The 27,127-nt window shown below is 37.5% G+C and overlaps 2 long non-coding RNA genes across 3 annotated transcripts in view; one reads left to right on the top strand and one right to left on the bottom strand.

Annotated features, from left to right (window-relative positions):
- Window positions 1-27,127, top strand: part of LOC111559196 — a 192,451-nt gene that overhangs the window by 21,000 nt on the left and 144,324 nt on the right. The gene's annotated exons all lie outside the window — the stretch shown is intronic.
- LOC123380314 lies at window positions 4,647-5,763 on the bottom strand. Its single transcript, XR_006585876.1, has 2 exons — window positions 5,454-5,763; window positions 4,647-5,273 (listed from the first exon to the last, which is right to left on the bottom strand). It is a non-coding gene; the product is annotated as an uncharacterized LOC123380314 (long non-coding RNA).

The raw sequence follows: 27,127 nt of genomic DNA, 5'->3' as shown, positions 1-27,127 counted from the left end.
TGATGAGAGTTAACTTTTGTTTTGTACCTACTTACCTACTATGTGTCTGGGAAAAGCCTGTACTCTGGAATCCAATGGTCTGGGTCCCAATCCTGGCTTTAATCCAGTGGTCTAGGTCCCAACAATCCTGGCTTTACTTCCTCCTAGAACTATGAATTTAGGCGAGTTTTTTTTTCTTTGTGTCTCAATTTCTTTACTTATGAAAGGAAGATAATAATAGTATATACTCCATAGTGTTGTGGCATGGATTTAGTGAAATATTATGCATAAAGAGCTTAAACAATGTTACCATTTTCTTAATCCTGACAATACCCCAATGAGGAAGGAATCATTTTACAGAGGAATGAACAGAGTCAGAAAACTAAGGGATTTGCCCAGGCTCACACGGCTAGTTGAGACGGCACTGTCTTTTTACCTCTCTCTGTTGGCTTCTGATCAATGATAAATGTGCTTTGAGATTAATCTGGTACAGGATTGTCAAATGAGTTAGAATGGAGGACAGAAAGCAGCCCATTAAGAGGCCACAGCAAAGATCCATCTTGGAAGTCATTAAGATTGGAGTTTGGATAGCAGAAGCTAGAACACACAGGGCAGAATGGATTTGGAAGATACTATGCGTTGGTTGGACCTCAGTAGGTTGCATGATCAAGGAAAAAGGCATTAAAGGTGACTGTGCCAAGACTGGATGCCCAGCAGCTGTCCCAGTCCCCAGTGCCTGGTGCACGACAGATGCTTGAGTGGGTTTTTGTTTTTCACTGAATGAGAAAATAACAATTAGACCTTGAGTAGGAGTGTCTGGGAGAATTGTGTTGTAGGGGAACTCAGGAGAAAAAACAGGTTTGGGAGGGAGGTAGATGAGTTTCATTTTTGGGGCACTCACTTGGAGAAGCCAGCCAAAATTAGGAGACCCCTAAACAACCGGAAAGGGAAGATTAGGTGACATTTCAGTAACAAAAGATAGAGATTTCAGAGTCTACTGGGTGAATATGGAGTTTGAAGCCATATGATAAAATGAGATTTCTAATGGAGAAAATACCCAGAAGAGAAGAGACACAAAGGCAAGTCAGTTGGGTAAGACTGGTGAGGTGGGCTTCTCAGGAGCGGCCAGAGAGAGTGGAGGTGAGCCAGACACCATCCAGAGGGCAGAGACACAAGAGCACCTGGCAGCCATGGCTGAGAGCCAAGCAGCATGAGATAGAGAGTCCATATGAGTTGAAGATGGAGCCCATTAACCAGAGCTGTTTCCATAAAATAATGGGAAAGGAAGCTAGATTCCACTGGGCAGATGCGAGGGGAGATGAGGCTTCCCAGCTGGTGGGGTTCTCTCCTTCCAGCTGTGCCTGGTGTTGATAATGGCCCTGTCTCGTCAGACTGCACATACTCAGAGGTAAGCCTACCTACTGGTGCAGCCAGACACACACTTTGTTTCTGAGGAGAGCTTGGCTCAAATTCGTATTTTCCCTTTCAGTCTTCCACTGGCCCAAGTCAGTCCCCTGGGCCCATCCTGGCTCTCTCAAACCCCAGACCTAAAAATCCCTCCCAAATAAATTACTTATGTGTTATCTTTCTATCTGGAAGGGGCCAGACAGAAACCAAGAGAAGCCCACAAGACAGGCAGCAGGGAGATGTTTATAATTTTTGTCTCTCCCATCAAACATTCATGTTTCTGTTTTATCTTTGACCAAACTCAGAAAGACCGACTAAAGAACGAAACCCCGGGTTTGCCAGAGAAGTGGTGTCAGAGAATGTTTATTAGGAGTGTGGAGATTTGCACAAAGCCACACACCGTGTGGAAGACCCAAGTAGAAGAGATGGTAAGTCCCAGTGGACCATGAGGACTTTGAGTTCTGAAAGGTGCCTGTGTGATAGGTCCATCCATGTACTGGAATGAGGGTCTGTGGTTCAGGCGAGGGCAGAGGCAATGATAGCCATTGGATTTCCAGTCCTCTTGTTCCCCCTTCCATGACCAGTCCTTGCTGAACAACCCAGTCTCCCTTACCACACCCCATTCCATGCCCCTGTTACTCTTTCTGAGCCTCTTAAGGGACAGATGCTTTCCCTCCCAGCCTCTCCTTTCTTCCTTCTTTTTTACACACTGCTCTCAGATTAACCTTCTGGAAACTCAGGTTTATAGGACTCCCCACGTTAGTGGCTCTGGAGCACAATTATAAGTATTAAAAAAAAACACCTTTATATAATGATAAAGAACTACTTTCCATCTTGTCCCATCCAAATCCTGCAATCCACAATCGTTGAAACAGCAGGGGAGGCAAGAAAGAATGGCTTTTCCCTTTATTTCTAGTGCAATCCATTTTTTCCCTTTATACACAAAAACCTATATTTCTATACATTAAGACATTTTATCCTATAGAATGTTATTGAGGTCATATATAATATATATTCATTTTGTTGGAGATGCATACATATGTTTCTATGCATCACAGTTTAGTGTAACTGCTCCACAAAGAAAGAAAACATACCCCACCATCCTTAATGCTATTTTAACAAAATGTTTTAAATTGTATTTCTTCCAGTTAATGGTGTAGAAAGAAAAATGGAGAAAGTACATGCATTTTCCTAGAATGAGCCATCAGACGTCTAAATAAATGGACTGAATGAGTTTGTTTGAATGTTCCCATTCACATAGGATTACACATTCAAATAAAGCTGTGTACATTTATTGGAATATGTAATCAAGGAGCTGAGCAGAAGTGGCACCTGCTTCCAAGTGTAACATCCCTGGTTTACACATGTGGGTACCTCAGTGTGTTGTTAAAAAGCAGAAAATAGTTCTTTCTATATGCATTTTGTGCAAATTTCACAGCTCTTGGTATTGTTCATCAGCTTTGTTGTTTCTCATGCACAAGGCACCTGTCTGTATTAGCAGTAATGGTGCTACCCAGAGGAAGGCTGTATTTAAGTTTCTCAAGTTTCCCGGCCCTTTGAGAAAGTTTGGGCTCACCCACTCCTTCCTTTTTCATTCAACAAGTATTTGATGGTCGCTGGGTTACAAAGGTAGAGTGAACCATCTAGGCATTTTACAGTGCCTGTTCCTACCGGTCTCAGTACTGTTCATTGGGATGAACCTGTAGTGGTCCATGACCCAAAGCCTTTTGGGCCATTGATGTTTGTAGGCTCCCACGTGGTTCTTAAGGAGTGGAGGTGGAGGTGGACAAATGATCGTGCTGTCATGTGCATGATGTGGCACAAGAGTACAAATGGGGACCCATGTGTGTAAATACTTAAAAATTGATTAACCAAACTAAATGTTTTAAATTCTGTCTATCCTATTTCTGTCTTCACAATGGCTGGAAGGCCAAGTTTGAGCTGAGAACGCTTGGCTTCCTCGGAGATCTGTGCTGGAATGTGGCAGCAATGGGGAGCTAGCCCATAGCCCCTGGCCAAGGCCTGTAGCTTGCTCCATCCTCTGCATGCCCTCGGTTGTGCCATTCACCACATGGAGGTTTGCGTTCCCAGAGGAGGACACTGTGGCCCACACATCCAAGCTCTGTCCATGCTGCATAAATAGCTGTGTCAGACCTCCTGAGGAGAACTGAGCAGGCCCTGGAAGCAGACTGGAGACACTTGAGACGGAAATTGTGGGGTCCCACATAACTGGCAAGGGGCCTAGAAGGGGGCATGTGTGAGCTCTGGCCTTGCTAGTGGAACCACTAAGTAGTTCTCCCGACTGGAGGCACACTGCTGGACAGCTTGTGAGCATCATACCTTTCCCTTGCTTTTTAATCACATGAGTATTCATGCCTTTCCTTTGGGTGACTCTCTGGTCCTTCGTGGCTTTTTTTTTGCACCACCATACCATGTGGAAGCATGAGAAAGAGGAGGCCACGCAGACAAAGATGACTCTAACCTTCTTTCCTCCTTGTACCCAACTTCATCTCCATTATGGTGGCACAGACCTCACGGGAGTGAACCATGCTAGGAGGGCAGTGGTAGTGTTGGCCTGAGTGCTGTCTGTGGGTTTTACATTAGGACAGAGTTCTTTTGGGATTCAGGAATTTTGATGACTTCTGCCTAATCTGTTGCATTAATTCTGAACAAAGTGTGGGGAGGGGAGAGAGACAGCAGTAGATGGAAAGATGCTGCTGGAGAAGTACAACTACTGAGGGGTTTTGGGGATTAAAAAAGAGGTATTTTCATGTGTATGTTGTTATATTGTTTAAAAATAATATGAGTTATTATTAAGAAAGAAAAATAGTTGACCAAGACATTGTATTGAATAACTGAATGCGAGTAAGAAATGCATATACCACGTGATTCAAAGGTATGTAAATGCATCTGCATAAAAACTTGTATGAGTAGATCTTGCATTAGCAAGATGATGATGTTGATTATGGTAGTGGTGATGATGATGATGGTGATGTTGATGATGGTGGTGGTGGTAATGATGATGATCATTAGCATTTATTGGATGCTTTTTTTTGCCCAGCACTTTATAAGGGTATACATTAACTCATTTAATCTTTACAAAGTCCTCAAGGCAGATACAATTAGTGACCCCATTTTGCAAATGAAAAATAAGGCATACAGCTGTCCAGCAATTTGGACAAGTAATACAGGTTGTATTTTGGATGTGACTCCAGAGGCTGTATGTCTAACCACTGCACCTAAGAGACTGAAGTGTCATCGTCACTGAATTAGAGTGTCCCTTTTTATTTTGTTTTGGTCTATTTTTATTTTTACCTGTTACAGAAATAAAAGAATGGTAACCTACTTAATAAACATAGTTAGGAATTTTCTAGTGTACCCATAATACACTTTTTCTCCAACAAGTTTGGGGGCACCATGGTGACTCATCCATTCCTCTCCCACCTCTGTGACTCCTTGTGATGCTAGTTTTGTCTCTTCTGGGTCTCCGTTTAGTCCTTGACCCTTATTAGATCTTGGACTGCATCAGTGATTGAGACCCCTGTGCTCTTCCTAGTGGTTACAGTATATGATCAGATTAGTTACTAAAAAATACAATTTGATTATAAACAGTGTCTATTTGAGGGGTGATTAGAATCTGCGACTGAAATACTGATGCAATGGGAAGAAAGGGGATTGTCTCACGAAAAAGTATGGCCTTGCTTATTTGGTGCACCATTTGAAGAAACTGCCTGGGAAAGAAAGTTTTGATGTTTCTTCTTCACTGAAGCAGATGACAACAATTCTGAAGGTCTGGTCCTTCCTCTCAGTCTGTTTAATCTTCCTGAAATAGAGCTTTTGCTGTGTCATTCTGGAGCTCAGAGTACTTCAGTAGGTCACTCTTGCTTCTGGAATTAATTGCAGATATTTGCAACTCTCAGCGAAATATTCCTCAAACTCCTTTGTCATGGGAGTTTTCCTACTTCCTTTTGGTGCTTTTATACGTCAGCCAAATGAAACTTTCTTCTTATTCATTATGGTCCCATTATTTCCTCCCCTTGGAGTACCTCTCTTAGTCCCATACTTACCTTTATATGTTCAAATCTTACTCACTTTGAAGGTCCAGCTCATGTGCTGATATTCTCATGAAATAAATCCCCAGTTGGAAATAACTTCTCCTATCTCTGAATTCTCAGGACATGCACTTATTTCTTTTATTACAAAAGACATTCTCAACCTTGCTAATCATCAGGTCACTGCCATCTCCATATTGACCTCTTGATACAGGACATATATTTAAATCATCTTCCTATTTGTTGTGGCACTCAGCATAGCACCTTGTGGTGCTGAAGTATGTACCACATTGGAGAGAACAGATGTTGTCAGATCATATCTGAAACAGATTTAAGTCCTCTTGATATCTCCTTAACGATAAACGCATCACAGTGGAGGCTCTAGCAACATCTAGAAACTGTAGAACCAAGGCATTCATTCCTGCGGCTGGGAATGTTAACTCTCAGTGCTGACTCATAGCTGAGCCTCTTCTGAGAAATGACTTCACCCAAGGTATGGGCCTTACCTGGAGACACCTGGCATACAGTGATTGGTAGAGGTGGAGTTCAAAGACCCTGCCCCCTCACCTCACTTTGGAGACATCTCTGAAGGGCCATCCCTGCTTTGAAGCACCCATGGGACTGAATGAGGTCTCTTGCAACTGAATTACTGTTCAACTTCTCTATCTGTCCAGCATTCATGGATGTGGTACCTGAGAGAATTCTTCAGTAAGTTTCTTTTATGCAAATCTCCAATTTCCAGCTCTAAGTCTGTTTCCTGGAGAACCAAATCTAAGAAACATGTTTCTTCACTGGATTATTTTCTAGAGCTCTTGGACTTTGGCATCATATAGATCTGGCTTTGGAGCATGTTTGAATCCTGGCTTTGTCACTTACTAGATATGTGAACTTGGAATGTTACATTCTTGTGTCAGTTAGGATCAGATTCACCTACATATGATGAAAGCACAAAATCAATTCTGGCTAAATGATATTTAAAAAATCTTTCTCATACAGGAGAAGATCAGGGGTGTGGAATAGAATCCTCATGATGTGCATAGGAACCGTTTCTGTGATTCTCCACTCTGTGGTGTGATCTTTGTCTTCATGATCCAAAAATGGCTGCTGGAGTTCCGTCCATTACATGAATTAACAGAATGGAGGAAGCAGAGAATGACACACCCCCTCCCATTTAAGGAGACTTTCTAGAAGTTTTATACAACACCTTGGTGTATATCATCAGCCCAAACGTATCTCATGGCCATCCCTAAAACTGAAAATGTATCTGAAAAATGTAATCTTTTAGCCATATGCATGGTAAAAGTTTTGTTTTCTATAGAATGCTTTGTTACAAGGATTATAAATAAATATACATTGTCTAGATAGATAATGGTCAATAAATACTTCAAAATCCTTTCTTTTATACCATAGATATTTTTTGTGTTATAAGAAACTTGATGTTTTAATAAGGTAGCATTATAGATAAGTCAGGAGTAGGAGAAGCTAAATAGGAATGAGTACTATTTGTTAAAACCTAACGGAGTTTGAGTGACCTTGAGATCACTGAGCCTTCCCTTCCTATGATGTTGTAATGGGATTGTGATATGATTAACATAAAGATGCTAATACATATTGGTAAAGAAAGCAAGTTCCTTTAATACAGGAAAAGGATATAACTAAGAATGTGCAGATAGATATTACTTAGAGTAGGAGAGACAGAAGCAATTAGAACCAGGGTACCAACTGTCCCTGGTCTTCAGGCCCTCCCCAAAGTGTTGCCATCATTTGGGACAGGAATCCTGTCTGGTCCCTTGAGTAACGCCCTCTACCTTTCTTTGAGCTTTTGGTTTGTTTGTGGACTCCTGCCATCTCCGGACTATTCTGTAGATTTTCAGACATTTTCCTGCTTGCCAACAAGATGCAACCTCAGCATATTCTCAGAGCACTTACTCAGAGGGCTGTCAAAGGTAAATTTTCCAGGACCAAATTTCCCTAGCTCCCTAGACCACCTCTGTGAGTTTTGGCAAGCTGAGCTGGGAAGATTAGATACAACAAGAGTTCCTGGCACTCCTTTATAGCCTTCTACTCTGATGTTCTGACCTTGGCTGCCATCTGCCCACATTTACCATCAGGCAGAAAAATCATAGCTTCTATTCTTTTGCTCTAGTCAGAAGTTTAATTGTTAGGCAGGGTTGACATACAGTTATTCTTCTGTAAATTGTGGTGAATTTTATGGCTGTCTATGAGCAGTATGTTCATCCCACGGTCACTGTTTCTGAAATCAGTGTACTACATCTCCGCATTCTTTTGATCAAAGCGAATTTGTGGCTCTTTATATCTGCAGAATCTGGACCTGTTTTACCACACTCAGGCTCATCTGCGTCGATTTAGTGTTGTCTCTGTTACCTTTTAAGTTATTTTTTGGATAAGGCTTATTTTCATCTTGGGGCTGTTTGTAATTCTTCCAGATAAAATATAGATGCAGTGATGAAAGATCATCATGAGCACTGACCTCTACTCGGGACAAAAAGCTTCATTATGGGGTAGCTTTAGGTCTTTATGGAAAACAACACAACTGGCTTGACTTTTGTACAAGAATCAGTGGGGAGTATGGAAAAATCATTTGGCTTTGTCACTGGGCAGCCCTAGTTCTGAGACTCTTCTTCATTACCTTTGAGTTCTATGATTGTCGGCAAATAAATTAATCTCTCTACGTGTACTTCTTAGTATTCATAGTATTTCTGTAAGGATTTAATGAGATTTATAAAGCCCAATTGCATAGTGTCTGATATAGTAACCACTGCTAAAGATGAAATTTTATAATAGTATTACTCATTACTTATAAAAGAGGATTTTCTTCTAATTTAGCTTGCTTTTCTTAAAAATAAGATTTTAAAGACATGTTAAATCCGATCAAATCTTTTTGGGCATCTGCTGAAATAATCATGCTTTTTCTCCTTTAGTTTATTGACATGAGACATTACTGTAATATTTTTGAGATAAATCACTCTTACATTCCTTGCATAAACCCTCTGCAGCTTAATGCTATTATTTTTTGAGAGGACTTTTAGAATTGTTTAATGAACATGTTACTAGCTAACATATTATTTAAGGATCTTTTCTACTACATGTATAAATCAAATGGACTTAAAATGTTCTTTCCCTGAGGTTATGACAGTGGAATCAAGAATACACTAACCTCATGAATCACTAAAGTCCACTCCTGAAACCAATATTACACTATATATTAACTAATTAGAATTTAAATAAATAAAAATTTGAGAAAAAGATTACACTAACCTCATAAAAAGAATTGGGCATCTGTTTTGCCATTTTTTCTGAAATAGTTAATGTAAAATAGTAAAGCATTATTCCTTGAAAATTTGGTAGAATTGTCCTGCAAAGCCAAGATAGCCTGGATTTAGGGGGAGAAACATCTTTAATACCATTTTAATTTCTTTAATACTTACTGCTCTATAAAACTTCTCTTTGTTTTCCCTAGGTTCATTTATTATTTATTTTGAGAGAGAGAAAGAGTGGGAGAGCATGTGGGAAGGGCAGAGAGAGAGAGGAGACAGAGAGAATCCCAAGCAGGTTCAGTACTGTGAGCACAGAGCCTGATGCGGGGCTCGAACTCATGAACTGTGTGATCATGACCTTGAGCTGAAATCAAGAGTCAGATGCTCAACTGACTGAGCCACCCAGGGGCCCTTAAACATTCTCTTTCTTGCACCAGTGTTTGTGTTTTGTACATTTTTAGAACTTTTTCATTTTGTCTTTTTTCAAATTGATTAGTGTAAACTGCTTACAGTAGCTTTTTATCATTTTTAAATAACTGATATCTTTTTACTTTCATTTTTTAATTAAATTTGATTTAACCATATCCTTCCCCCCTTTCCTCTTGCTTAATCTTACTATAGGTATTTCTTGCTTATTAGGTTCGTCTTTCAAAGAACTAGCATTTAGTTTTGCTCATCTTCTGCTCTTAACTTTATTATTTCCTCCCCCCTTGTTTCTTTTTTTGGTGGGAGGGCATTTATGATTGGTTGTTCTAAGTCCAAATTTTTGAGATGAATACTAGTCGTTAGAAAAACTTTTATTTTGCAACTTTCATGCATATGTTTTTGTATATTATTATTTTATACTTGTATGTTTAATATTATTTTATATAGCAACATATATTATTTTATATGCAATTTTATATTATTTTATATAATAAAATATATGAAATATATCATATAATGTAAAATATGGAATAGTTTATAAGATAGTATGTATTTATATATGTGTGCATGTGTGTATATATATATATATGTGTGTGTGTGTGTGTATTTATTTATTTAAGTAGAGAGGATGCAACAGTGATGTTGCATATGTCTGCACACAGCTTTAGCAGGTACAGTCTAGACCATCTCATCTCCCCTCTACCTTGCCCACTTCTCTCCCCCTTCAGATCATTATGCAGCAAATCCATACATCATAGAATTTAACCTATAAATATCTACACTGTAATCTCCAAATATACGGATTCTTTTTTGAAATACAACCACAATGCCATTATCCTACCTAAAAATGTTAAAAACTGAGTGATATCTTTTTTTATTGTATTGTATTATTTCATTTCACCTCAGAAAAGATACTTCACATGAAATCTACCCGATTAACATATTTATAAGTAACATCGCCTTGTGGTTTTGATTTGTATATCCCTGATAGTTAGTGATATTGAGCATCTTATCCTCTATCTGTTGGTATAGCAGAAGATTCACCCTAAACCATTTATTTAGGTTTTTTAGAAACGTCTATTCAAAAGTGCTTTGCCTATTTTAATTGGGTTGTTTGTTTTTTTTTCTCTATTGAGTTGTAGGAGTTCCCTATATATTTTAGAAGTTAACCCTTTGTCAGATATACAGTTTGAAAATATCTTCTCCCATCCCGTGGGTTGCCTTTTCCTTATGTTGATTGTTGCCTTGGCTGTGCGGAAGCTTTTTAGTTCGATGTAGTCTTGTTCATCTTTCTTTTGTTGCCTATGCTTCTGTTGTTATATTCATGAAATCATTGCCAAGACCAATGTCATGAGATTTTTTTTCCTATTTTTTTTACAAGTTTTACAGTTTCAACTGTTACATCAAAGTCTTTAATCAGTTTTGATTTGATTTTGTGTATGATGTAGGATAAGAATGCAGTTTTATTTTTTCACATGTGTATATCCAGTTTTCCCAGTACCCTTTCTTGAAGACACTGCTCTTTCTTCATTGTGTATTTTTCACACCCCTATTTGAAGATCAGTTGACAAAATATGGATGGGTTTAGTTCTGGGTTCTCTAGTGTGTTCAATTGGTCTATATGTCTGTCTTTATAACAGTACCATATTGTTTTAAGTACTGTAGCTTTGTAATATATTGTGAAATCAGGAAATGTGATGTCTCCAGCTTTGTTCTTTCTCAAGATTGTTTTGGCTGTTTGAAATCTTTTGTGGTTCCATATGAATTTTAGAATTGCTTTTCCTATTTCGGGAAAAAATATTGAAATTTTAATAGGCATTGCATCAGATCTAGAATCTCTTTGGATAGTTTGGGCGTTTTAATAATATTAAATCCTCTAGTCTATGAACATTGGATATCTCCATTTATTTGTGTCTTTAATTTATTTCATCACTGTGTTGTAATTTTTCAGTGTACAGGTCTTTGGCCTCTTTAGTTAAGTTTATTTCTAAGTATTTTGTTCTTTTGATGAATTATCCATGAGATTGTTTTCTTAATTTCTTTTTTGGATGGTTCATTATTAGAGTATAAAAATTTGTGGTGGGGAGTCTGGGTGGCTCAGTCGGTTGAGCATCTGACTTGAGCTCAGGTCATGATCTCCCAGTCCATGGGTTTGAGCCAGTGTCGGGTCCTGTGCTGACAGTTCAGAGCCTGGAGCCTGCTTTAGATTCCGTGTCTCCTCTTGCTCTGCCCCCTCCCTCGCCCATGCTCTGTCTCTCAAAACTGAAAGAAATGTTAAAAAAATAACAAAAAACATAACTGGTTGTTTTTGTGTAGATTTGTATCTTGCAATTTTATTGAATTTGTTTATTCTGACAGTGCTTTGGTGAAATCTTTAGAGTTTTCTACATATGAGATCGTGTCATTTGTAAACAAAGGCAGTTTTACTTCTTTCTTTCCTATTTGTTTGATTTTATATCATTTTCTTGCCCAATTTCTGTGGCTAAGACTTCCAATACTATGATGAACAGGAATGGTGAGAGTGGACATCCTTGTTTTGTTCCTGATCCATGGGGAAAAGCTTTGCATTTTTTTTTCAACTTTTTTTTATTATTTATTTTTGGGACAAAGAGAGACAGAGCATGAACGGGGGAGGGGCAGAGAGAGAGGGAGACACAGAATCGGAAACAGGCTCCAGGCTCTGAGCCATCAGCCCAGAGCCCGACGCGGGGCTCGAACTCACGGACCGCGAGATCGTGACCTGGCTGAAGTTGGACGCTTAACCGACTGCGCCACCCAGGCGCCCCAAGCTTTGCATTTTTTAACATTGAGTGTTATGTTTACTATAGGTTTTTCTATATACCCTTCCTTATGTTGATGTAATTTCCTTTTATTCCCAGTTTATTGAGAGTTTTTATCTTGAAAAGATACTCAATTTTGTCAAATAATTTCTCTATTGAGATGATCATGTGATTTTCACTTGTCATTCTGTTAAATGGCATATCCCAAAAATTGATTGGTTTTCATATTCCTTTCGTTCCTAAGAATAAATCCCTATTTGGTCATGCTGTATATATATATATATATATATATATATATATATATATATATATACATACGCTCTTGAATTTGGTTTGCTCCTATTTTGTTGAGGATTTTTGCATGTCTGCTCATCAAGGATATTGACTTGGAGTTTTCTTTTCTTACAGTCTTTTTATGCCTTTACTAATTTGGTAATGCTGATATCATAAAATGAGTTTGGGAGTATCTTTTGCTCTTTAATTTTTTGGAAGCATTTGGGAAAGGTTGCTGTTAATTCTTTACGTGTTTGGATTTTTTGTTTCTTCATGATTCAGTTGGGTAGCTTGTATGTTTCTAGGAATTTGTCCATTTCTTCTAGGTTATCAAATTTGTTGACATAAAATTATTCATAGTAATCTCTTATGATCCCTTTTATTTCTGTGGCATCAAAACTGAATGATATCTTAATAATAAATTTATGCACTTGGCTGAGGAATTTTTTTTTGGTACAGTTTATTTTTCTGAATCAGTATTGAAAAAATGTTCCCGACACCACAATTTGTGAGCTGTGTTTTAAGTTACTTTTGGTCTATACATTTCCCTTTGACTTTTTTCTTGCTATATACTTGGTGAAGAAATTGAGTAGTCCCTATGGTTAAGTTGCCTTGCAAGTTAATTTGTTTCATTTTTGCTTTCAAATTGTGGGCATTCGTCTTTAAATTTAATTTTGCTTTTAATTTTGAAAATTAATAGTTGCAAAGAGTCAATTCTACAAAATAAACTTATATCCCTGTCCTTTCTATCTTATTAGATTTCCCTTCTTATATTTAAGCATGTTATGGGACTTGTTCTTGTTATGGGACTCCTGGATGGCTCAGTCGGTTAAGCATCTGACTTCGGCTCGGTTTATGGTCTTATGGTTTGTGGGTTTGAGCCCCATCTAGGGCTCTGTCCTGACAGCCTAGAGTCTGGAGCCTTGAGCCTGCTTCAGATTCTGTGTAGACCTCTCTCTCTGCCCCTCCCCTGCTCTTACTCTTTCTCTCTGTCTCTCAAAAATAAACATTTCTAAAAAATTTTAAATATTTTATCCTTCTTGTGCTTATATATATAGTGCTTATATATTAATATGTGTAATATATAGTGCTTAGATATTAAATAAAATCTATAGCTTTTGCTGATTACATCCCTGTGGTGTTATTTAATATGACCCTCTATGCGCTTCAATTCATGTAAATTGGTAGATTATTTATGGTGTGCATTCTCAACATGGGTGATAACACCCTCAAAAGGGTGAAAATTGGCTCTTTGTGAGTTAAGACATAACTTACTTTTTAGTTATCTCCACCAAATTTTAATACACTGCTTTCATAATCACTAACATCAGCATCAGAAGGTGTATTGTTTCAGCTGTTACCTCCTGCCTTTTTAGATATTACAAATAAACAAATTTAAGTAAAAACCAAAAAAAAAACCCCATAATCACTAACATCAACATATTGAATTTCCAATATGATCTCCTTTTTATTTTTTTAGAAATATTCCACTTAGGGGGCGCCTGGGTGGCGCAGTCGGTTAAGCGTCCGACTTCAGCCAGGTCACGATCTCGTGGTCCGTGAGTTCGAGCCCCGCGTCAGGCTCTGGGCTGATGGCTCAGAGCCCGGAGCCTGTTTCCGATTCTGTGTCTCCCTCTCTCTCTGCCCCTCCCCCGTTCATGCTCTGTCTCTCTGTCCCAAAAATAAATAAACGTTGAAAAAAAAAATTAAAAAAAAAAAGAAATATTCCACTTAGTTTTTTCAAATATATAAATTTTAAGCTCTACTTTGTTTTTATTTTTCAATTTTATTGCATTTGTTCAGTGTATATAGTCTACGTAATATTAATACTTTGGCTTTTATTGATGATTTCTTTTTTTTTGTTAACATACAGTCTATTTTTGTTAATGTTCCATGAGCATCTTACTTTCTTAGGTATAGATTGCTTTTTCTTTTTTTAATTAAGTTTTACATTTTAATTCCAGTATAGTTAACATACAGTGTTATATTAGCTTCAGGTGTAGATTATAGTGATTCAATAATTCTATACATTACTCAGTGCTCATATGGTAGGTGTACTCTTTATGTTAGGTATAGATTTCTTTCTCTTTGTGTGTGTGTATGTGTGTATGTGTGTGTGTGTGTTTGTCTGTCTATGTGCGTGTGCCTGTGCGTGTGTGTGTCAGCACCCGCATACTTACAATATTGTTCAAATCCTGATGTTTATTTTTGTCTCTTCCATCTATCATTTGCAGAAATGGGTGTGCTAAATCTCCAATTACTATTATTCATTTACATATATATATAAATGAATATATATATATATATATATACACATATATATATATATATATATATATATCATGTCAGTTGCTGCTTGACGTATTTTCAAGCACCATTCTTAGGTGCAATGATGTTAATAAGGGCTATGTCATCTTGCTCTATTGTTCCTTTTGCCAGCATGTAATATTCTTTTGTGCCACTTTTTGTCTTCCTTGTATCTTGTCAGATAACAATATTGCTTTCAAAATTGTTTCATATTTGCCTAATAATTAAAATTTTTTTCATATTCAACTTTTAAAATTTTTCCAAGTTGTTTTGTACACAATGTTTTATTGTCTTTCTTTATTTTCCTAATCTGAGTCCTTCTGTCAATTGAAAAATTACACCCATTTATATTTATTGTTATTATTGATATAGTAGGCCTTATTCTTGCTACCTAACGTCATATCTTACATTTGCTGCACTTTCTTACTTCCCTTTTCTTCTCTCCTGTTTTCTATGAAACACATTAAATTTCTTCTACAGATATAAAAATATTTATTTCTATCTTTGTTGTTGCCATTAATACCATACAATCTATTCTTAATATAGCAACAAAAGGAATCCTTTCAAAACTTAAGTAAAATCTCGTTATTTCTCTGCTCCAAAACCTTCAATGTCTTTACAGGTCACTCAGGTAGCTGTAGAGTATTACGGTAGTACTCTATCAGGCACTACATGGTCTGGTCCCTCATTACTTTTCTGACCTCACCTCTTGACACTGTGGTTTGCTTGCATCGGTCAAATGCATTAGGCATCTTCTAGCATCAAGGTCTTCATACTTGCTGTTATCTCTGCTTGGGATGTTTCTCCCCCATATATCATGTGATATGCTCGCTCACCTCTTCCAGGTGTTTGCTCAGATATCATCTTTTCAGTGAGGTTTCCTTAATGAATTTGTTTAATATTGCAATTTTAACCATATACACACACTGTCTTTTTCTTCCATGTTTTTTTTGTTTGTATGTTATCCATTGCATTCTTTACCCTTGGATAGTCTTATCAATTTAATGCATCTCTTCTCCCACTAGGAAATAAATCTCCATGCAGGCAGGGACTTTCTTCTGTTTACAGTACCCTCTCCAGAAGCTGGAACAGAGTGTTCCAGGCTCCAGTGCTTGGAACAATGAAAGTAATCAATCACTATATATTCAGCAAATAAATGAGTGGATTTAGAGTCTTCACATCTTTTCAGTCTGCAGCTGGGGAGACTGAGGGATGGAGGAACTGACAAGTAGTACAAAATCTGTGTCAAGACGCAGGTGCAGGAGTAAATGTAAGTTTGGATGTCAGTCATACTCTGTGAACCTAGGGTGGTTTGTCATATCCATGATCTTATATGGAGAATGAGTTCTGTTTTTTTTTTTCTGGACACAGCAGATTTTGAAAACTCAGTTTTCTAAAAATATTTGTATGACCAATTATAATTGTTATAAGAAGGTATTCTTTTAAAAAGTTTTTAATGTTTATTTATTTTTGAGAGAGAGGTAGAGACAGAGCATGAGCAGCAGAGGGGCAGAGAGAAAGGGAGACACAGAATCTGAAGCAGGCTCCAGGTTTTGAGCTTTCAGCCCAGAGTCCCAGGCTGGGCTCAGACCCACAAACTGTGAGATCATGACCTCAGCCAAATGCGGATGCTTCACTGACTGAGCCACCCAGGTGCCCGATAAGAAGGTATCGTTGATAAGAAGAAAGGAACGTGATCAATGTGGAGAAAAGAAGATCAAATTAATTTGCAGGCCACTTACAGGATAGTTAATTAGGACACGAGTTAATTGGATCCATCTTAAATGGAAGGGGAAATCCTGTTAAGCCGAGTTTTAAAAGCCTCAGGTTAGGTGTTGTTTTTTGTTTGTTTGTTTGTTTGTTTTGTTTTTGAAGTATGGAATCATCGATTGGATTCCTCTGACCTTTTTAAAAAGTATCAAAGCTGGCATCTTGTAAAATGCCTCAAAATAAGTCAGATAGGCACATGTCCTGGAAAGAATACAAGCTTTACGATTAGATCTGAGTCTCAGTCTTCGCAACACCACTTACTGGTTATCATTGGACAATGAATTTGAATTCTCTGCGTGCCAATTTTCTCATCTGTGTAATTGAGTAACTATTACAATGGGTGATGGAAAGGTCAAAAGTGAATATTCAAAAGCACTTAGTATGGTAGTTGATGTGGAATATCTAATGGCAACAGTTCATATTTAGTGAGGGCTAATAAATGTATTTACTTGTTTATTTCTCTTACCCTAAGGATCCTGTTATCAGTCCATTACACAGGTAAGGAAACTAAGGCACAGTTAAGTATTTTACTCAAGGTCATAGAGCCAGTAAGTGGTAGTATTGGGATTTGAACCCAGTGTGGACTGGACTGGAAGCCGATATCCTTAACTACTCTACAAGACTTCCTCTTGCTAGGGATAAATGTTAGCTTTTTCTCCTTCTCTCTTTCACCTGCAAACTATAACATTCAGAAAGTAAATGAGGGACCATGTCTTGTCTTCTTTTATATTAATTTTAGTGTCTAACAGTGTTTGTCTATTAACTGACACATACCAGTAAACCAGGGAGAGAAGATGAGAAAGCAGGGCAAGAGAGACATCATGTGAGAGGCTCTTCTTCAGGTCTTCATTGTCTTTCTTGTTGTGGACCCAGGGTCTGAGATCTAAACTTCCTTTCTAATAGTCCCTGTCTTTAAACATGTATAGTTTGGCTTATATGAAGTCTTGGCACATTTTTAAATAATGAAGGAATAGCTTCCCTTTATTAATACAGAGCTGGATGAAGAGAGTTTAACTTTCTGCCTTCCAATAATACCATGTATTCATTTGGTAGAAATATGGATTGGCTAGTTTTCAATTAGTCATCACTGATGGGGGAGCTGTTAACACAGTGGTTAATGTTGCATATTGTCCCTTGAGACTTTCTCTTTGGATTCTCAGACTTGTTGCAAATACGAGATCCATTGTTTTTATTTTACTATTTTAATTTCCAGAGTACATTTTCTAATTCCTTTCAGAAGCTTTCATTTTAAAGTGTTTTGAGCCAGTTTAATAAGAACCTAAACTAAACTGTACTTGTACTTGAGCTGTGGAGTTTCAACTAGATGGGGCAATGTGTCAATTTGAAATAAAATGGTAGGCTTTTCATAGAGCCCACAACATTTGGTGACCTTGGTCCTCTGGAGACATTAGATTTCCCCAACTGATACATTTGTGCTTGGCACTGGGGAAAAGAATGCATTTGGAAATGAATCTCTTCTGGTGTTTTTTTTCCCAGTTATTTCTGTATAGCCTTGCAGGCTCAGATGTCATTTTGTTGACATTACATAAGCTCCCCCCAAAGACAGAATAAACAATGAAAATTTTATTTACAGGGTTATTACTCTGATGACCGTGGTTTGGAAGACTTCAGTTAGGCTAGAAATAGGTTCTAAAATACTGATTCTGGTAAATCATCACTAGCAGTAATTAAGTGTTCTGGGATTCCTGGTAGTTTGGTTTTATAATACAAGCCTTCCAGGTGAGAAGGCAAGAAGAAATGAGGGTTCAGGGCACATTGGTGGGCCAGTTGGGTAAGTGTCTGGGTTTGGCTCAGGTCGTGATCTCAAGGTTCATGGGTTTGAGCCCCACATCTGGCTCCATGCTGCGGGTGCAGAGCCTGCTTGGTATTCTCGATGTCTCTTCTCTCTCTGCCCTCCCCACCTGGTGCTTTCTCTCTCTCTCAAATAAATAAACTTTAAAAAGAAGAAATGAGGGCCCTCTCAGATTTATTCAATTCACTTAACTAATACTACTGTGACCGAAATAGACAAGAGACAGCGAAAACCAGAACAAAACAAAAACAAAGACATGGGCTCTTCTGAGCTGAGAACTGCTACTAATTTCTGCTCTTAAGCCCCCAGATAAAATGGCATTAACGTTGTTAATTACACACGTGGACATGTTTCCATTGTGTTTAGGCAAACAAAACTTTTTTGCCCATAGGACAAATTAATGAAATGGCTTCCTGATGAGAAGAAAAAACAAGTGAGTGTAGGGATTTCAGAGCATCACAAGACACTGGTAGATACAATGAGACTCAGGAAAACCATCTTTGCCCCATTTGTTCAGGCATTGAGCAGAAGTGATAGGTGCAATGAAGACAGAAGCAGGTGTAAACAGAAGTATAATGGATAGCTATTTACACATCTTTCCATTTATAAATTAGCTTGACATCGGACATGCAAGGTATTACTGACTGAATAAAGCCATAGTATCTCCTATGGGAATCAGATAAAATTACCTCAAATAAAAATTTCAAAAAAAGAGAGGCATGTTAATATATCAATTTTTAATCAAAATGCATAAACAGGAATAGGAATTAAATTATTACTCTTGGACCCCAAATTAATGGCAGTATGTAGCTACAGTGGTATAAAAGAGAGGCAGTGTAATACAGTGGGAAGGGTAGTAGGTTTAAAGTCTGTTATTCTGGGTCCAACTCAAATTCTTTCTCTCTTTATCTTTCTAATCTTTGGAGACGTTCCTGAATATATCTGAGTCTATGTTTCCTCATATTAAAAATGTGAATGTAATAAGACACATGATAATATCTATCATATAGTGCTATTTGGATATATATTAGATGAGTTAATATATAAGAGAGTCTTTGTAGTAATGATCTTTAATAAATATCAGTTCTCGTTTTTCTCCTTCCCACTAGTTAGAATACATAGCATTAGGTAAAGGGCAGATTCATTTTGTAATGGAGATGGTGTCTTGATAAGGGTAGAACCTCAATCACGATCTTGCCTATGCTATAATTAGAAATGACATCTGAGAAAAAACAGTAAATGATGAGGAATCTTCTTAGTGCTATCACTGGTTTTAGCGTAATTGCTCATTAAGCCTTTAAAATTATTAGACCTTGTTCATTAAAAAACCTTTCCTGAAGTGCAGTGAAGATGCTGATTCATGTCAAATGATTGACAGTGAGATCCTTCTAATTACAGATGTCACAGCTTCATTTGCATAGTTGGGATCCTTAGCTGCAATATGCAGCCGGGGTTCACTGTATCATGAAGTGGCTCCAGCATATCCCTGGGAATTAAGTGTGCTTTTGGAACCAGTGTTAGAACTGGTAAAGAGAACAGTGTTGGGCTAGCCTTGTATTAAATCTTAGCTATAAGCAAGATTAGTGTTGAAACAGAACATGGGTCTCAGAATCAAGCGTTTTTGATTTTGCCACTGGGGCATTAGGGTATCTTCCTGCTCAGAGAGAGAGAAGAGGGTGTATAAGAGAACCAGCGTTTAGTCAAGGAAAATGCTGTACTTGGTACAGTACTATGTTAAATGATTTTCCCTTTTCCAGTATAAAAACCATAGCAGCTGATCTCTGAGCAATTTATCTGATTCCATTATTCAGTGATGCTTTTAAGAGACTTTGTATCCTCATTTATAATTTTTAATGAAAACTGCCATGGGAAATGGGGCATACACTGTTGAGAACCTCTTATCTGTCAAGGGCTATGAATCACAGAGTGGGAAAAGAAATCACCTGGGTCAAATAAAAATATGAACCATATTTTTTTGGTTTTGTATAGAGAAAGTATAAAAAGCAAAAATCAGCTTCTAGTATAGTAAATGTTAAAACATACTATTTATCATACGGCATAAATGATATTTTCAGGATTATATTGTATATAAAAATATGTAAATATCTCTTTCTTCTATTCAGTATGTAACCATCTAGAAAATATATGTATATTTCTTCTACTGTATAGAGTTGAGTCATTACCAGAAAAAGCCTAACTCTTTGGGAAAAGAGATTTTATCAGGAAAAAATATGGGGTCTGAACCTATGATTATGAATAATTACAAGGTATTTAAATCTAAATATATGTTATAAACAATGAGTTACTTTATTATGGTATATTATGGTATATTTTTGGTATATATCCTGAAGGATCACAGAATCATTTTGTAGTTTTTCTGACAAGAGTACGTGATCTTAATGTAGTAATGAAGAGATGATTAGACAAACCATTTGAGCATTAATTTTAAAACAACTGTTCTAGTCTCTTGAAAAACAGGGTAATATTTTCCAGAATAAAAAAAACGGTATGACAGCTTCTATTTCTGCCCATGAAGGAGTAAAGGGACTGGATTTAATTTCCTGTCTTAAACAATTAGCAACCTTGACAAACTCTATGAACCAACTCTTTCAGACATTAAACAACAGAACTCATTGGATCATGATCCCTGAAGGGAAGCAAATGAGTTGAGCCTGATGACCATGCTGGCTTTTTGCCCAGGGGCACATCCCCAAACAGACAGCAGAGAGAGACGTTCCAAGTGTTTCATACTGGTCTACTGGGTTGCTGAGATGGAGATCAGGGGTCAGGGACTTTGAAGCAGCTGGACGTTGCAGAGTAGAATTCTGGAAGGGAGGAAATTATACAGGAAAAGAGCTCCACAAATCTGAAGATGGATTTCTATAAATTTTGCTGAATATGGGGGAATGAGTCCATCAGATGAAAGCTCCAAGAATTTGGAAAATTGAGTCACTGGGAAATGTGAGCTGAATGGAACCCAGAACTCCTGCAGGAGTGGAATCAGTTGATTTTTCCACCAGCCAGAAGAAAGAGCCCTTGTTAATGGTTTGCAGACATTCAGTAAAAACCCCAGATGAGCCCTGCTTCAATAGTGGGGATAATCTACTCCTAAAGAATACTGTATAAGTACCTTCAAAAAGCTTAAAACAATCCTTGAGCCCTTCAGACTAAACTGCAAATAACTTGATTGCCTATCAGAAAAGCCCAAACTCTTTAAATAAAAACAAGACATCCATGAACTAATACCATAAAATTTATTGTCTAGCATCTAATGAAAATACCACTGGACATACTAAAAGAAGAGTCAGTTAATAGGAACAGACTCAGAAATAATGCAGAACAGTAGAATTAGCAGCATGCATATTAAAACAAATTATAAACATTTTCAAGAATTTAAAGGAAAGCACGAATAGAGGAAGGATAGTAAAGGTATATACACACACACACAGACATCAAATAAAATGAAAAATCAACAGATTAGACTCTGGAGAACAAAACATGTCCACTTAACAGGTAAGACACTTCAGAACAAATCATCAGTAAGCCTGAAGACAGAAATAGAAACTTCCCAAAATTAAGCGCAGAGAGAGAGAGACCAAAAGAGATGAACAGAATATCAGTGAGCTCTTAGATAAATAATCTAAATATATGTTATTGGACTCCACAAATGATACAAGAGAAAAAGACATGAAAAATATTTGAAGAAATAATAAAAAAAATCCTTGCAATTTTGACTAACACTGTAAACTTACAGGTCTAAGAAATTCAACAAGCTTCAAGAAGGATAAACATGACTAAAACCACGTCTGGACACATTTCAAAAAATTTTGTAATAAGATCTTAAAAATAGCAAGAGAAAAGGACACATTGCATTCAAAGGGACAAAGAATTACAACAATGTATAAGAAACTATGCAAATCAAAAGACAGTAAACCCCATGAAAATATCTTTTTCTTCCTTCCTTCCTTCCTTCCTTCCTTCCTTCCTTCCTTCCTTCCTTCCTTCCTTCTTTCCTTCCTTCCTTCCTTCCTTCCTTCCTTCCTTCCTTCCTTCCTTCCTTCCTTCCTTCCTTTCTTGTTCTTCTATTTTATTTTCCAAGTAATACTGGTTAAACACACATACTTTGAAGCCCACAGTTTAGCACTCTTATTTGTACGGCTTTAAAAGTTATAGCACAAGATCTTTACATTAAGATCAGAGAAAAAGATTCATTCAAAACAAACCCTGATATATGCTTATTTTTCTCTGTACTTTAAATACATTAATTTTTTAAATGTTCATTTATTTTTGAGAGAGACAGAGAATCAGAGCACAAGCGGGGGAAGGGGAGAGAGAGAGGGAGACCCAGAATCCGAAGCAGGCTCCAGGCTCTGAGCTGTCAGGAAAGAGACTGACACAGGGCTTGAACCCACGAACCGTGAGATCATGACCTGAGCCGAAGTTGGGTGCTTAACCAACTGACCCACCCAGGTGCCCCTAAACACATTAATTTTTAAATGATATTCCTCTTTTTTTTCATCTGGTGGTAAAATACTGGTGCAACTTTTTATCAAAAAAAGTTGAAGACAGATATAAAGGAATTTCCCCAGTTGGAAATGGCCCTTCAGTTGCCATTAATTAAAATTTCTCAACCTAACTTATCAAGAAAAAGAATTAGTAGTTGCCATTATAAGCAAAAACATAAAGTACTATAGCATCACCTACATTGCTCCTTACAACACATACTCTGAAAGAATCAGAGACATTTTATAGATGTTTAATTGGTTTTAAAAAGGCACATGGATGTGATATTTTTTTAACGTTCTTGAAATGTCCCCACCTCTGTTTCTGTTGCAGAGATGACATCTGTGACTATCAGTACAGACAAGAAGTTTGTTCGAACTAAAGAAGGACAGGGACGTCTGGGTGGTTCAGTCAGTTAAGCATCTGACTTCTGCTCAGGTCACCACCTCGCAGTTCATGAGTTCAAGCCCCATGTCAGGCTCTGTGCTGACAGCTTGGAGCCTGGAGCCTGGTTCGGATTCTGTGTCTCCCTCTCTCTGCCCCTCCCCTGCTCATTCTCTCTCTCTCTCTCTCTCTGTCTCTCTCTCTTAAAAAATAAATTTAAAAAAACCTTTAAAAAAGATACAGATAGACAAAAAGTAAAATGTTTGTAAAAGACATACTATGCAAATGCTAGTTATAAAACAGGCACAGTGGATATATTAAGTTCAGACCATGTAAACTTTAGAATAAGGCATATTACAAGAGATAGAGATGTTTTATAATGATAAAAGCTTCAGTGTCTTAAAAAATATAACCACTAAACAGCAAGAATTGAATTACAGGTTTCACAACATATGAAGAAAAACTATTGGAGAAAGTGGAAAGAAATATGGATAAGTTCCTGGTTATATTTGAAGATGGCAGTGATCCTTTTTAATAACTGATGGAACAAGTGGAAAGACAGCCAGTAGGCATATGGAGGACTTGCACAGGACAATCAGTACACTCAGCCTAAGTGACGGTTACATAGAATGCTATAGCAACAACTGCCCTGCATGGTCCTTTCAGATCCACACAGAACATTGATCAAGATGGACCATCTCTTGGTGTATCAAACAAGTCTCATTAAATTTAAGAAGGCTGAGATCACACAGATTATATTCCCTGACCACAATAAAACAAAGCATTAAATAGCAGAGGAATACCTGTGTAACACCAAATATTTATAAATCAAAGAGTACACAGCCAGGTAGCCCATAGGTCACAAAAGAAATCACAAGAAAAGTTAGAAATACTTCATATTGAATGAAAATGAAAACACAGCATATCAGAATTCCTAGGATGCAGCTAAATTGTGCTGTATGGCAAGTCATGTCTTTAAATGTATTTATTAGGAAATAGTTCCAAAATCCATTCTCTACATTTTCCCCATAGGGACTTCGGGAAATAATACAGTTAGTATAATCCACCATATTAACCATCTGAAGAAAAACCACCTGCTCATATCAAGTGCTGAAGGAATGTAACTTGAACAAATTCAACATCACATCACAATAATTTTCAGCATACTAGGAATAGAAGGAACTTCCTCAGTCTGATAAAGAGCATCTAAGAGAAGCTTGCAACTAACACCATACTTAATGGCGATAGCCTCATGCTTTCCCACAGGTGGATGTCCACCCTTGCCATGCTTCTTCAACATCCTACTAGAAGTCCTACCCAGCGGAATAAGGAAAAACAAAGAAACAAACACACCAAACCCCAATCCAGAGTGGAAAATAAATGAGTAAAACTGTCCCTGTTCACAGATAAGGTGATTATTTATGTAGAATATCCCAAAGAATCTACAAAAATATTCCTAGAACCAACAAGTGGGTTCAGTAATATTGTAGGATACAAGATGATTACATGAAAAAGGTGTACATTTCTTCAAAAAAAAGCAATGAAAACCTTGAAACCAAAATTTGCCAAGGATGCCATTTAAAATAGTTATAAAAAAAAAAGATAAGGGAGGGACCTGTTTGCTAAAAACCACAAAAGAGTGATGAAAGAAATAAAAGATCTAAAGAACTGAAGAGACTTACCATGTAAGTGGATTGGAAGTTTCAACATACATTCACATTTTTCCAAATTGATTTTTCATTATTAGTATTGTCTCATGGATATAGATCTTTGATATGTCTGGGTGATTCCAACATTTTATGAAAAAGAAATGGAATCTGAATAGCCAGATCTATTTTAAAACGGATAAAGTTGGAGAAATTGCAGTACTCCATATTTTTTTACTATTTTATTTATTAAAAATTTTTTAAGGTATATTTATTTTTGAGAGAATATGATGGGAGACGGGCAGAGAGAATGGGGCAGGTTGGGGGACAGAGAATCCAAAGCAGGCTCCACCCTGACAGCAGTGAGCCAGATGTGGGGTTTGAACTCACAAACTGTGAAATCATGACCTGATCTGAAGTCGGATGCTCAACCGACTGAGCCACCCAAGAGCCCCCATAGTACTCAATATTATTTTTTTTTAATTTAATGTTTATTTTTGAGAGAGAGAGAGAGCAGGGGAGGGGCAGAAAGAGACAAAGACACAGAATCTGAAGCAGGCTCCAGGCTCTGAGCTGTCAGCACAGAGCCCCACTTGGGGCTCGAACTCACGAACCGTGAGATTATGACCTGAGGCAAAGGCAGACAATCAACCGACTGAGCCATCCAGGCACCCCCATAATACTCAGTATTAAGTCTTAATATAAAGCTACAGCAATCAAGATGGAGTGATATTGACAACAGGGCAGACACCAAGGTCAGTGCATACAGAAGAGTTCAGAAATAGACCCACGCAAATATGACTCATGGGGTTTCTTGTTTTTGTTTTGACAGTGGTACAAAGACAATTCAATGGAGAAAGAATAGTTGTTGTCAACAAATGGTGTTGGAACAACTGGATATTCATAAGCAAACACACACACACACACAAATCGAGAGAGACCTTTGACCTATACCTCCGATATTATACAAAAATTAACTTAAAATGGACCACAGGTCTAAACACAAAATGTAAAACTGTAATGGTTTAATTTTTATTTTAATTCCAAAAGAAAATATAGGAGAAAATCTTTGTAATCTGAGATTGGGCAAAGAATTCTTAGTTAGGGGACCAAAAGCACAATCTGTAAGAGAAAAAAAAAAGTGCTGAATTGAATTTCATTAAAATTAAAGTATTTTGTTCTGGGAAATACATTGTTAAGATGAAAACTCAAGCTACAAACTGGGAGAAAATATTTGTGAATCACATGTCTGGTAAGGAACTCAGATCTAGAATATATAAAGAGTCTTAATACCCAGAAATAAGAAAGTAACATACAGTTAAAGAAAATGGGCTAAAGACTTGAAAAGACCATTCACCTCACAGAGGATATATGGATGACAACCAGCTCTGAAAAAAACATGGTTTAACTTCAATACGTGGGAAAATGCAAACACCAAATTTGGTCGCTAGAAGTGGGATTCAGCTAAACAAATAAAATATGTGGAATTGACTCTGGGATCATGAAGTGGGCAGCAAGGAAACCCACTGGAGGCCCAAAAGATGGAAGCCTGTGTTCTTCAGTGGAAAATTATTTGATAAAAATATTGTGATAATATACAAGCAGGTAATGTGCCTGATGTGCATGTGGTTTTAAGTGAACAGGTTAGGAACAGAATGTCACTTATGCACGTTGGTTCTTTTTAGCTTCCTTTGGCCAAGGTTCTACTGAAAAGAAAGGATCTTAGAAAAGAACCAGGAAGTTAGCAAGAAGGGATGGAAGAGAACAGAAGGAATCAAGAAATTCTAGGACTTGAAGGGTGGAGAGGTGAAGTTGTGTTTTTTCTCCAACTAGTTAAAAAAGAGGAGAAACAGAAATGCTTTAAGCAATAAGGGCTCATTGGGGTTCAGCCTTGGGACAAAGACCAGATGAAGAGTGTGCCATGTTATCTATTGTTAAAACCTCCACATGGACAGAATGTACTGCAGGGGGCAGTATATTCTTTTAGTTTTAAAAAATCGTCTGGTGGACAAAGATTAAGGGACTGGTCTAGTAGAATCCTGATAAACTACCAGTTATGAATGTAGAAAGATGTATATCACAGAAATAATGACAGTGTGATTACTGGTAAGTGAAGCTGATTATAACACAGTAATAAGTTTTTAAATGACTGTTGATGCCAAAAGAGTTGCCAACTTGGATTAAAAGCAGCTGTGACTCCCAAAGCTATTTCTGGCAATGGGTAGACTGAGAAAGCTGCCCAGCCCCAAAGAGCTTCATATTCTTCTACACCTTCTTCATGTGTGGCTAAGGAGGATATTGGAAAAGGGAGCACCTCCTAGGAATAACCAAGGACTATGGGGAACTATAGGTTGGGGAGCTAATCCCAAATAGCAAAACCTGGCCTTAAACAAGAATATGTCTATTCCCCAAGATACAGGTTTATTGAAACATTAGTCCCATAAGGCTTCAGCATTGCTATCAACTAATGATTGCTATGCCTTCCAGTTATTCTCTTTGTTAAATAGCA

Source organism: Felis catus, chromosome D1, assembly GCF_018350175.1.
Source record: "Felis catus isolate Fca126 chromosome D1, F.catus_Fca126_mat1.0, whole genome shotgun sequence".
NCBI classification, from domain to species: Eukaryota; Metazoa; Chordata; class Mammalia; order Carnivora; family Felidae; genus Felis; species Felis catus.
This window is presented reverse-complemented; position numbering and strand designations above follow the sequence as displayed.